Source organism: Neltuma alba, unplaced genomic scaffold (assembly GCF_004799145.2).
Source record: "Neltuma alba isolate B1F8T4 unplaced genomic scaffold, ASM479914v2 tig00012187_pilon, whole genome shotgun sequence".
Taxonomy (NCBI): Eukaryota; Viridiplantae; Streptophyta; class Magnoliopsida; order Fabales; family Fabaceae; genus Neltuma; species Neltuma alba.
Genome location: NW_021636728.1, coordinates 63888 through 76858, shown reverse-complemented (window position 1 = coordinate 76858; position 12971 = coordinate 63888). Strand labels below are relative to the sequence as shown.

At 30.2% G+C, this 12971-nt stretch overlaps 1 pseudogene; it reads right to left on the bottom strand.

The window, feature by feature from the left end:
* Positions 1-1074: 1074 nt before the first annotated feature.
* On the bottom strand, positions 1075-3053 carry LOC114724443 (serine/threonine-protein kinase-like protein ACR4; annotated as a pseudogene).
* Positions 3054-12971: the final 9918 nt, after the last annotated feature.

The following is a 12971-nucleotide window of genomic DNA, read 5'->3' as shown; positions in this document are numbered from 1 at the left end:
TACTTCTCAGAATCACTTTTTTACAAAATCTATTCTTCACAAAATCAATTTTCCTCAGAATCTATTCTTCAAAAGTTATTCTCCAAATCATGGTTTGGTTTCATCCAAACACCTTCTAATTTTAAAAAACAAACTTCTGGATACCCACAATCTTGAGGAAGATTTTTTCTAGCAATTTTACACCTTAATCCAAAGAAAATGAACCGAGTGACACATTGACACGGTAACTTAGTACATTTGACCAACTAATGTCAAATTTGACAAATCTTTAGGTTTAGGATGGTAAATGTAACTAAAAAATAATATTAAAGTGTTGGATAAACCTAGACTATATAACTACTCTTCTGTCTTAAATATAAGATTTTTTATACACTAATATAAGGGTCTCATGTTAGGACCGGAAGAGTAATTTTTTAAATTTCGTGTATGTACAGTACTACAGGTCCTCTTTCATCCCGGGAAGGGCCCCACTCACCTGTCCCACAGGAAACAAAGGAGTGATGAGATCTCACGATCTGCATAATGAGGGCACCGCTCCACCTTTCAATTTCAACGTCCCACGGTCGAACATGTTTTCCTGATTTCTCAACCTGTCACCTCTGAAAAACGCCTCTCACCATTTTTGAATTAATGCAAAAGCTCTCAACCTTTTTATTTTTTGGAATCTTTTAATCTTGCAAAACCTCTTTTTCTTTATGTCTTTGTTAAAATGTTTCACACGCTAAGTACACACACAGACACTTGATTAACGTCAACATAAGGAGCTTGCACGTAGATCATGGTAGCATAAATTTTTTAAACAATGTCGTTATAATTTTTTTCATAACTGAATAAAATCATATACATAGACAAAAGTATGATTTTTCCTTGAGCAAATTATACCAATAAAAGACTTAAACAGGCATATACAAAAGAGATGTGAGAATCTCTCATTCCTAATTTGCTCCAAAATTGATGGTAGCAACCTCTTCTTAAGGGGTATTTGGAAAACCATAGAAGTATTTTTAAAAAGCATTTTTTTTCCAAATTGAGACAAACTCTTCTATATATTTACTTTATATATTATAAATTCACTTTTAAAACTGTGATTTTATTTTCATCCAAACATTCTCTAATTACATTTGACGTGTACTAAATCCAAACACGACAAGGAAAAAAAAAAAAAAGTCTAAGTACCTATTTTATCGTTTATTTTTTTAATTAGTCTTACAATATCTGATCCTATCGACTAATTTAGATTTGAGCTAGATTGCCAAGCACTCTAATCTTGAGATGTCATGAGGCATACCTCCCTCTCTAAATGGTTCAAAATGGTTGACACCTGAGCCATGGAAGGCCTACATTTTCTTGAATTGCCAACACAAGCTGAAGCAACTTTGGCTAACCTAACCAAAGGCTTAATCTCTGAAGGAATCACCAGCCTTGGGTCAAAAACTTCACTATACCTCATTTCTTTGATCAGTGGCAATGCCCACTTCACTAACAACCCTTCTTCACACCCTCTTCCACTCAAAATCTCCAACAAAACCACTCCAAACCCATAAACGTCACTCTCCTTGCAACTACCTCCTCCTCTTCCATTATTAACAGCATTAGTAGTGATCCAATACTCTTCATCCACATACCCTATTAGGGCTCTTTTTTCTTGGGGAGCAAGAAAGTTGAGGCCATAGTCAGAAACCCTGGCACTGAAGTTTATGTCTATGAGGATGTTTGAGGACTTGACACAGCCATGAACTATGTTTGGTGAGGCCATTTCGTGAAGGTAATGAAGCCCTCGTGCTGCTCCTGCTGCTATTTTCAACCTCTGGTTCCAATCTAAGAGTGATTGCCATCTGGGTTTTGATGCAGATAGAACTCTAAGCTCAGTGTGCCCACAAATTCCATCACTATGATTCTTTCACCTGGTGGGGTAATGCCAATGTGAAATAATAGTTAAGAGTCTCCTTCAATAATATACAGCAATAATTTGGATACATTATTGAGAAACTTTCAGATCTGGTATCAAAGAGGAAAGAGATTCTTGCTTTTCAATATCCGGCATGTTCTTGTAATTATTACCCACTAGTTCGTATTTATCTTTTTAATTTGTTAAGTATGGATATAATAACTATGTTTTATCTTTAAGGATTACTTGTTTCATTTCATTCTTCTTGGCCTGTATATTTAACACGAGTGATAGTTCACAAGAAAAACAGTGAATAAAACAATAAGCATTCAAATAATGTTTGAACCGTGAAAATGTATTATATATTTTCTCCGAATTCTACGAAATGAATCCATAATAAAAACAAATTAAAACCTACTTAAACATTTACAAGTAAAAAATCTTCTGAATAATAAAACGCATAAAAAGCTGAGAAAATAATGCAAATAATTAATCTCTATCAATTTTGATTTACTTGCAATCACAGCACATGGTATGCTCAACAGCTTTTGTCCTTGTTGTGTTTGTTAGTGGAGATACCACCTCTCAGATTTGTTACTCTTACGCACAAACCAAGAAAGAATAGAAACTCCAACAAATAGAAGTTAAACTCTAAAAGATCCCACAAAAAGAATTAAAAGATTAACTAATTAATCTAGTCACATTCATTATTATTACCTGGTGCTTCTGAGAACCCAATAATGGAAGCTACGTTGGGATGGTGAGCTGAAGAGAGGCATTTCAGAACTGAGGAGAAGCCACTCAAACCAGCGTTTCTGAGAACAAGAAGAGGATGAATCCTTTTCACAGCCACTAGTTGTCCATTTTCTAACACACCAGCGTATAAAGTTCCTGTGAGATCTTTGGCCATGATCCTCCTTTGGTTGAATCCATCAGTTGCAGCATCAATGTCCATTAATGAGTACGCTCGACCACAGATCTTCACGGCAGGCGGCACTGCCTTTTTTTCTTCATCATCTTCTTCATCTTCTCCTTCTTCCCTTTCATCAGATTCAACTGGTTTCTTCTTGCATGAGAAGAAGAGAACAATGGCGAGAACAAACAGAAATATGGATAGACCAATGATGGCCAAATCATAAGCAATATGATCAGCAAAAAGGCTCATTTTTGGAGGATGGTTGATTGGTGAAAAAGGGATGTGTATATATATATAATAGGTTGGGGGGGGGGGGGGTATTATTGTTGGATTATGATATTATATATATATATATATATATGCGAAAATGGTGGGAGAGTTTTGTTTGAAAAAAATGGGTGGATTGGTAGAAAGTTGAAGTTTTATGGATGGATTAGGTAGTGGCGGTTCATGGTAGGGCTGCACATGGGCAGGGCTGGGCAGGACAGGACTCTTGCCCGATGCCCAGCCCGAAAAATGAATGGGCTTGAAAATGCAGCCCATTGCCCAGCCCTGCTCATGAAAAGCCCTAGTAAGTTTGGGCTAGGCAAATGCGGGCTGGGCAGGGCGGGCTTCCATGCCCAGCAAATCAATATACTATATTAGTTAACTAGTTATTTATGTTCCTCTAGGTAATCTAATGTAACTTTATATTAAAATGGCAACTTGACCTTAATTTAGTTATTTCTAATTAATATATTATGAAACAACATTTTATAGTAGCTAAGAGGAGTAAATTATGACAAACAAAAATGTTGTTAGTATACTTTATTAAACTTAATTGCTTTTCTAGTTTCTAAAATTTCTCAACCAAATGTAAATATTTTTTTTTTCCATAACTCCCAAATACTCATAAGAGCATGGATCCATTATATAAATTGCTAATGGTCATAATGTTTGTACTAAAAAAGAAAATGGTTATACAAATTGCAGTAAATGATAACACGTTTACTCTCAAAATCATTTGAAAATAAATAAGTATAATGAATATTGAATATTGATGCAACAATGTGTTTGATTTAGAAGATAAATATGAGACAAATAAAATATATATAAATAAAATTATATATATTTTTGCGGGCAGGGCCAAATGGGCAGGGCATCATACCGTGCCCGATGCCCAGCCCTGCCCGACAATTTGCCCAACCCGAACATGCCCAATATATTTTTTGGGCCAATTTTTTTAGGACGGGCTGGGCATTTTCTTGCGGGCTTGGGCGGGCATAGCGGGCCACTGGGCTCCATGAACACCCCTAGTTCATGGTAGGCAGACTTTATCAGCGGATCAGAAATTAACTTTGTTAAAATTATATTGAAATGATAATGATGTGCAAATGACTTGGAATCCAATAGTTGCTTCACACACGGCCATTTCTTAAGTGTGTCCTTTTCACATGAAAGGACTACTATGATTAAATTGAAAAGGATCAATAAATGTATGAAGCTATGTTATTAACAAGTCATCAATAATACTCCTTCCAATCTCTAACATAAAAGCTATGAAGAGGTTAGATATAGTTCTGAATACAGGACTTTAACTTATTTTGTTTCTTATATTTATTTTTCTAAACTAATTTATCTACCTTATAAATTGGGTTATTATGTAATGTTAGACAGAAGTGTTTTAGACAAATCAAGATATATCTGACCCTCTTAATATATTCAAATAAATTAATCTCTTATATTAAAGATAAGAGGGAGCAATGTTTACCTCAGGTTCCGTGCAAAAACATGAGATATACTCGAATTAATATTGATCAGGGTGTAAATTCTATGGGAAAAAAAATTCTTTTTTGTATTTTTGTGAGAAAATAATATTTTTTTGCAATAAAAATAGACTTTTCCATATAGCTAAATGGTTGAATATTAAGAATAGTTTTCTAATAAAAAATTTAAACTATCTCAATTGGCTAGATGACAAAGATATGTTCCATATAAACAATAACAATGACAGAATAGGGATAGCCTAATTGATGCTAATCATGAAAGTACCGAGTCAATTATTCAACAGAGAAGGGTGAGGTATTTAATTGATCCTACATTTTTTTCAGTTTTCAATACAATTCAATATCCTAATTAATTAGCATATTTAGTTATTTTTTAATTAGAATTATAGAAAGTCGAAATAAGTTGCTTCTCCGATTTCATATATAAAGCTAGTTAAAAAATGAGTTCCAATATAGTTAAAAGTAAGACTATGTACTATTTCCTCCCAAATAAATTTAGTTAAGTTATAAAATGATATATAATATAATATTACATAGAGGTAATTTAGAAAAATCATATTATATTTATTAGAATTAAGTAACTGGACAATACTTACTTTAAGTTTCTTATATCTATCATATTAACTTCTCCAGTCACACATGGTCATGTGTTATATGTTTTTAAATTTTAGCATTTAATAAAATTTTGTTATAAATTCATATAAAAACAATAAAACATATGGTCATATGTAATTAGAGAACTTAGCATAATGAATATAAGAGACTTGACTTAACTATTTTCCTGAGTAATTTGCCTAGCTTCCCTAATTTATGTAAATTAGTTAAATTATCTTTAGACTAACAATAGGAGAAGTATTATAATATGAATAACATTTTCAACAACATTGGCAATGAATAATAATGACCAAACTGCAGGTCATTTCAAGCTATACAATTCCGTCATAGAAATTTAAACCACATGAACATGAGAAAGAGATTCCAAAGTCGGCCACATTGGGGCCCATGGACTTATCATGATCATGCTGGGCTTGTCTCCTTTCTCCAAGTCAGGCCCACCAATTAATGCTGTAAGATCTGAATCTTTTATGATGTTTCTTTATCTTAATCAAAAAACAATAATGCCATATTGCTTCCTTCCATTCATGTACTTCATAATTTATTTTTAGCATTTCACAATAATACATATAAGTAAGCTCATGATTTGACATCTTGTCACATCCAATCCTTTGAAAACTACTTATATGTATTTCCTATAATGCATGCATGGATGTAGATGGAATATAAAGTTCCATGCTTGGCCAAACAAATTACATCTAGTCACTTCATGAACATCAAATTTTAAAACATTTAAAACTATAATTATACATGTTATGAATAATTATTAAGGGAAATTGCATTAAGCACTCACAGGAGCCAGTATTTAAGGGAAAAAACGTGTATTACATACTCCCTCCATTTTATTATAAGACACCTTTAGCTACCTCATCAAAAATAAGGAAGGGTGGTTAAGTTGTTAACTTTATCTAAAAATAAAATAAATTTCTGATTTTACCCATGTTTTATTTTTATATATGTGTTATATTCTCTCTTATAGTTAATGACTTTAAATGTGGGTGATATTAGAAAAACTTAATTAATACCCCATCAAGTGACTTATAATGCAGACTCTCGTTTATATTAGACGCCTCATAATAAGGATTGCAAAGAGTATATAAGTTCCAGTAGTTATGTTTTCTCTAAGCCAAAATGATAATAACTGTGTGGTAAGTTATATTCTTTATAATGATAGTAATGCATGAATAAAAGATCTTGATTGTGCTATGTTTTGTCAATATATCATGTTTATGTTGTTTATTTGAGCTAGTTCTTTCATAATGCAAATTCATGATTTTCTAAGTATGAATTGATTTGCCCTGTTATTTTGTTTTTTTTTCCTTACGGTGTCTATAGCCTTTAATTTGTGCATCCATTTTTATTATTTGGTAAGACAACTATGGATGCACTTTGTGAATGTTATGTGAGTCTATATGTGTATATATATATTGCCAGATATAAATATCGTCTTGTTGAAAACAATCATATTCGAGATATTTTGAGCATTAAATGTAGGTACCACTCTTAATAAGAATTCAAATATCATTTCACCACATTGGGAGGAACTAGTCACTTGGACTAGGTAGAATCTCATGGGTATTTTATGTGAATATATTTAATGACAAGGTTTAGTTGTAGCTAATGATCTTCTGGTGGGTCTTCTATGATTGACTTGCCTGTGCTTTGTCATTTGGGGAATTTCAATTGTATTCTGTTAGACCTGAGTATTTAGTGGGTAGTTGGAAGCAATAAAAAAAAAAACTTTTACACATGAAATAAAAGTTTATTTGAGCTAGTTCTTTCATAATGCAAATTCATGATTTTCTAAGTATGAATTGATTTGCCCTGTTATTTTGTTTTTTTCTTACGATGTCTATAGCCTTTGTGCATGCATTTTTATTATTTGGTAAGACAATGGATGCACTTTGTGAATGTTACGTGTGTGTATATATTGCTAGATATAAGCATAATCTTATTGGAGATAATTCTATTCAATACAGTTTAAACATTAAATACGAGCACCACTTTCAAAAGAATTCAAACATTGTTTTACCACATTAGTTCACTTGGATTAGACCCAATCCCATGGATATGTGAATATATATTGCTAAAGCATAGGTATCCTCCTATTAGAAGCAATCCTATTCAAGGCACTGTTGAGCACTAAATGTGGGCACCTCTCCCAGCAGAGATTAGAATCTTGGTTCACTACGTTGTGAGGACTAGCTTTTTTCTTTAGACTCAACTCCTGTTGGTCATGTGAATATATTTAATGATATCCAGAATCACAAGTCAAGGTTTTGTTGTAGCCAATGATCTTCTGATGGGTTTTCTATGATTGACTTGCCTGTGCTTTGTCATTTGGGGAATTTCAATTATATTCTGCGAGATCTGAGTATTTAGTGGGCAGTTGGAAGCAATCCCAAAAACAAAAAAAAACCTTTTACACATAAAATTATTTTCACATATGCAATAACAAATCACTTAAAATAAACTAATTTCGAACATGTAAAATAGAAAGATAGAAACTAAGGAATGTAATTACATAGGATTATATTTTTTTTTTTTCAAAGCACGTGTATCGTTCTATTAGAGGTAATCTTCTTCGAAGTATTATTAGATACTCTTCTGGTCCTTAATATAAGACCTAATTGTTAAGTTATTAAATAGTCCTAAAATAATCAAGTAAGTGAGAGAGAGAGGATATTAAGAAAGATAATTATAGTATTCTAGAAAAAACACGTCATATTTCTTATAATAAAGTAACTTATCAACTTTTTTATCTAATTAAATTAGTTAAATAAGTCTTTATTTCTTATAATTAAGTAACTTATTCAACTTTTTTATTCTAATTAAATTAGTTAAATAAGTCTTGTATAAAGACTAAAAGAGTACTAAATATAAACACTTTTCTAATTCCGTTAGATCCAATCCATTAGTCCCATATGATACCTTGAAGCGTGTATAAAACGGGTTGGCCCAACTGAATCGTTTTTTTATGGGTTGGGAAAATCCCAACCTGATCGCCTGGATTGATGGATTATACTAACTCACTAACCACACTACTTTTTTTCCTCATAAATTTCAGTAATTAAAAAATCTTCAATTTAATCTATATAACTCCTTTCAAATCCACATATTGTATAATCTGCATCGTCCAATCTTATTTTTCCTTAGAAGTGTAACATACATTAAGTTAATTCTTCGTTTATAATCAAACCGAACTCAAGAAATTTGAAAGACATAGCACATTTATGTTCATCCACCACAATGTGCAATCATAAATTAACAAATAAATTCAGAATCTTATGATCATTTGTCAACTATAAAAAAATTAACAAATAAATCTTCAGGCTAAAGTTTTTGTCTGTGTTCAAGTATTGTTATTAAAAAAAAACAGGAGAAATTATTAGCTTAATGGGCCAGCTTGTGCATGGAATGAGTTTATACAATGAAAGCTATAAAAGCTCCTTTTATTTACGTTTGTATCATGAGCTTACACAACAATAACTTTTGGTTTCAGAGTCAAAAGGAAAAAGTTCTATCTGACTAACAGAGCTAATTTTAGTAAAAGAGTTTGTTTCTCAGATTAATGCTCAAATTTTATTAAAAAAGTGTTTATATTTAGTATTTAATAGTGTCTTAAACAAGCCTCTAATTAAAAAATACATGATTAATAAAAAGAAAAGAAAAGAAAAGTTTCTCTGCGTTAAAACTTACAAAGGAATGATGTCAAAAACAATCAGTATATGTGTTCTTTCTCAAGAAAACAAAAAACACAAAAATCCAGAAAACATCAATTTATTTTAATTTCTTAATATCCCCCCCGGGGGAAGGTTTTCTAATGCCGAGCGCTTCTTTCAATCACATCACTTTTTTGCGTTGATGGAAATCTCATATACAGACTTTTAACTGTAACTTAAATGTAATATCCAAAATAATTAAGTTTTCCCAGCTGCTATGTTTGTATGAAAAGTCATTGATTCTCACTCAATAATTGTTTTTTCATTGTCGTTTTTGTGAGTTGCTTACCCATGCCAATGACCACCACATGGTGTTGAAGGTTCCTTTTTCCCCTCTGAACACGACCCTTCTTTTTTACCTCAAAGTGAAAATTTCTTGTCTTCACGTAACCAAAAAGTCTCAAAACTTTCACTTATTTACGCAATTATTTTGCTTAATCATTGTTTTTTAAATAGTCCCTCAAAATTAAATGACTTAATAACTATGAAGTATTCAGAGATTAATTACTTTGATATTATTTTTTTGCGAAATGACTCAATTGCTCTCCAATGAAATTAGTTGTTCCTCTTTTAGTTGATATCATTCAATAAGTTAAATTGTTACTTATTAAATTGTCGTTGTCATTGACATTTAACAAGAAATTTCATTGAAATTAGTTGTCATTGCCTTAGTTGTTATTGTGACTTGATAAGTTAAAGTGTTGTTACTTTTTTGCATGGTTGTTATTATTTTGCTCTTTTCTTTTTTGAATTGAGGCTTGTAGGTATTTTTGCTATAAGGTTTAGCCCTATGCTAGTTTTCTAACAATTTCATGACCTTAAGGTCCTAAATTATGATTTGCAGATCTGGGAGGCATTTTGGTCTCTTACCCTCGAAAGCAAATTTCAACATTGTAAATTTTAAGAATGCAAATTATTAAAAAAACCAACATCGACTAAGTTCAAAGTCTGAGTTGACCAATAATTTAATTATCCTTTTGGTAAATGATTATATTTATTCATATTTTAACATTAAATGTTTAAAATTAATAATTCAATTACCAAATAATTAATTACTAAAAGTAAAAGTAATAGACTATAACTTTTTTTGGAAAAATTTTTAAAAAATGATTATTGAATTTTAAAATTTCACATTAGTATTAGTTACTACATTTGTAAAAAAAAAATAACTACACTCGAAAAAGCAAATAAAATAACAAATATTTTTGTAATAATTCTTGAATTAGAATTTTAAAATTCAATTGTTATTTTTTTGTTTTGCGATTTTTCTCTCTCTTTTTTTAATTACATGTTCTTCCAAAATGAATGGAGGACTAACTAACAAATATTTTTGTAATAATTCTTGAATTAGAATTTTAAAATTCAATTGTTATTTTTTGCGATTTTTCTCTCTCTTTTTTAATTACATGTTCTTCCAAAATGAATGGAGGACTAACTTGCATATATATATTTAAGAGAATTTTATAATATAACTAAATTTTGTATACTAAAATAATTATACGTAAACTAAATGTCTATAGTACAATTTTTAGGTAAAAGAATGATAGTATATATAATCTTAAAAGGTTTTATTGTCATTGGGGTGGCCGTTTAATATTATACATTGCACTTTCTGATAAATATAAAACATGATTAATAGCTTTGACCACCAAACAAAAAAAGGGACCATGATTAATAATACAGAAAAAAGCCTTTTTTCAGATATGCGATAACGGACATAAATATTTTGCCCATCGTTTTTCATATCAAATCATATAGTAATTCGGTTTAGTTTTTCCTTTACGGCCAAACACTGCTCATTTCTCTTGAAATTTTTTTGTCTATTAGTAGATTGTTCTAGTCTTCAAATTTAATTATTTGATCAAGTAAGATGGCAAAATACAGTAGTAATATAAGATAAAGATAATTAACTTATGAATATTAAAAAAATTAGTTAAATAAATTACTTGTAACAAATACATGTTGGTTTTTTTAAAATACATTTTTTAATCATGCGCATTGTATCTATCTCTTAATAAAAACATTTTATTATTTATAATTAATAGAAATATTTTAGTAAAAAATTATAAATTTGAAAGGCAAAATAAACTAATATTTATATTTAAGATAGGAATAAACTTGTTACGTGGCTCAAGGTTGTGCATATAAAAAAGATACTTTATGTGCATAATTCAAAATATTGAATCGAAGCAAGGGAATACCTAGATGTTGATATAGGAGTTTCATCTTTTATGGGCTGTCCAATCACCCTTCACATTGTATACACATTTTTGGCGTCACTTTGATCCAAATACTCAAGAAAAAGACACTAATTTATATGTAAATGAAATATTTATGTGGAAACAGCACATAATCTAATAAAACAAAATTATTAAAGCAACAAAGCATAGGTACGCTGCCATTTTTATTTTGATTCAAAAAGATGTCATTTTTAGATTCTGCTAGGAAAAACTAATGTAAAATCCAATCCAATCGATTTCAGAACTATGACGTGGCCAATCAAAAAGATCAATTTATTCGCATTGACAATGCTTTGGTAAATCAGATAATGTGGAGATGGCAATTTCCACAAAAAGACTTTGACTAGGTCGACAAATTAAAGACCGGCGAGTCTTTGCAGAATATTTATTATTATATTATTTGGTCATGTCTTGCGTAAAATGATAACTTGAAAATACAATGGATTTTCTTAGTAAAGTTGTAAATGGAAATTCATAAATTCTCTATTGACTTTTGTGACAGCAACCAGATGAGGAATCAGATATATTGGCCCGCTCTACCCTATGTCTGTTTGAGAAATTTTTAGTGTAAAGTTAATTTAATTTCTGAAAAATTATAATGTCTTCTTAATGATCAATCTTGTAATAATCAACATATTCTAAATATACTTTGAATTTATAACTTAAAAATATAGCTGTTAATTCTAAGGACTTAGGACAGGTCCCACATGTCTGGGGAAAAAACTTGTAATGAAAAGTATGGTTATAGCTTGTTAATAATACTATAGCTTTTCATACGGTTTTATATTTTACATTACTATTAATATAAATTTTCGCTTGAAAATAAATTAAAAACTGTTTTACAATTTAAATTATATTTTTCATATTAAAGCTATTGAAATAGGAATATAAACTAAAAGGATATTATAAGAAACTAATTACTTAATAAAAAGGTAGCATGTAGCCATGTAATAGGGGGAAAGAAGCCTACACAAGTATATCTAAACAGTTAGATTAGATGTCGTTTTTATAATTTCGACAAAAAAATTTAAGATTTTTTTCTGTTTGAATAAAATTACTGTTCTGGTGCTAAATATAAGACCCCTTTCGTGGTGTATTACACCATGAAAAGGGTTTTATATTTAGGACCGGAAGAGTAACATTTTATTTTAAAAGAGTTAAAGTGCATCCAAAATTCTGAAATTCAGGCCAAAAAATTTCAGCATGCGAAAGTATTTTTTTTGAGTGCATCCAATAGCCTAAAGTAATTTTATAAATGCACTTAACATCTTGAAGTATTTTTTTGTTTATCCAAGACCCTAAAATATTTTTTTAGGTGCATGTAGCACCTAAAAATATTTTTGGTGCATTTAGAATCAAAGCAAAAAAAAAAATTACGGAGCTAGATATATCAAAAAATATTTTAGGATATTGGATGTATTACAAAACATTATGTAGTACTAGATCTACCTTACCTTATTTAAAAAAGTAACTATTATTTTATTTAATCCAACTGATTGGGTAAAATTTCAACGCGTTGGTTATGGGGCATGTCATAAATACGGGACCACTTGGTTTATGATTTCTTTTTCTTGATGCCCAAGTATCGAACCTTATATATATATATCTATATATATTAAACCTTTTATTACTCTTCCGGTTTTTAATATAAGATCTAATTATTAAGTTAATTTTGGTTCTAAATATAAGACCTATTTCTTATATTTATAAATTTTTTCTAAATTACTCCCATCGATACTCCTCAACCATACAAGTGAAGGAGATAGGATATTAAAAAAGATGATTATGATTTTAAAAAAAACATGTCATATTTCTTATAATTAA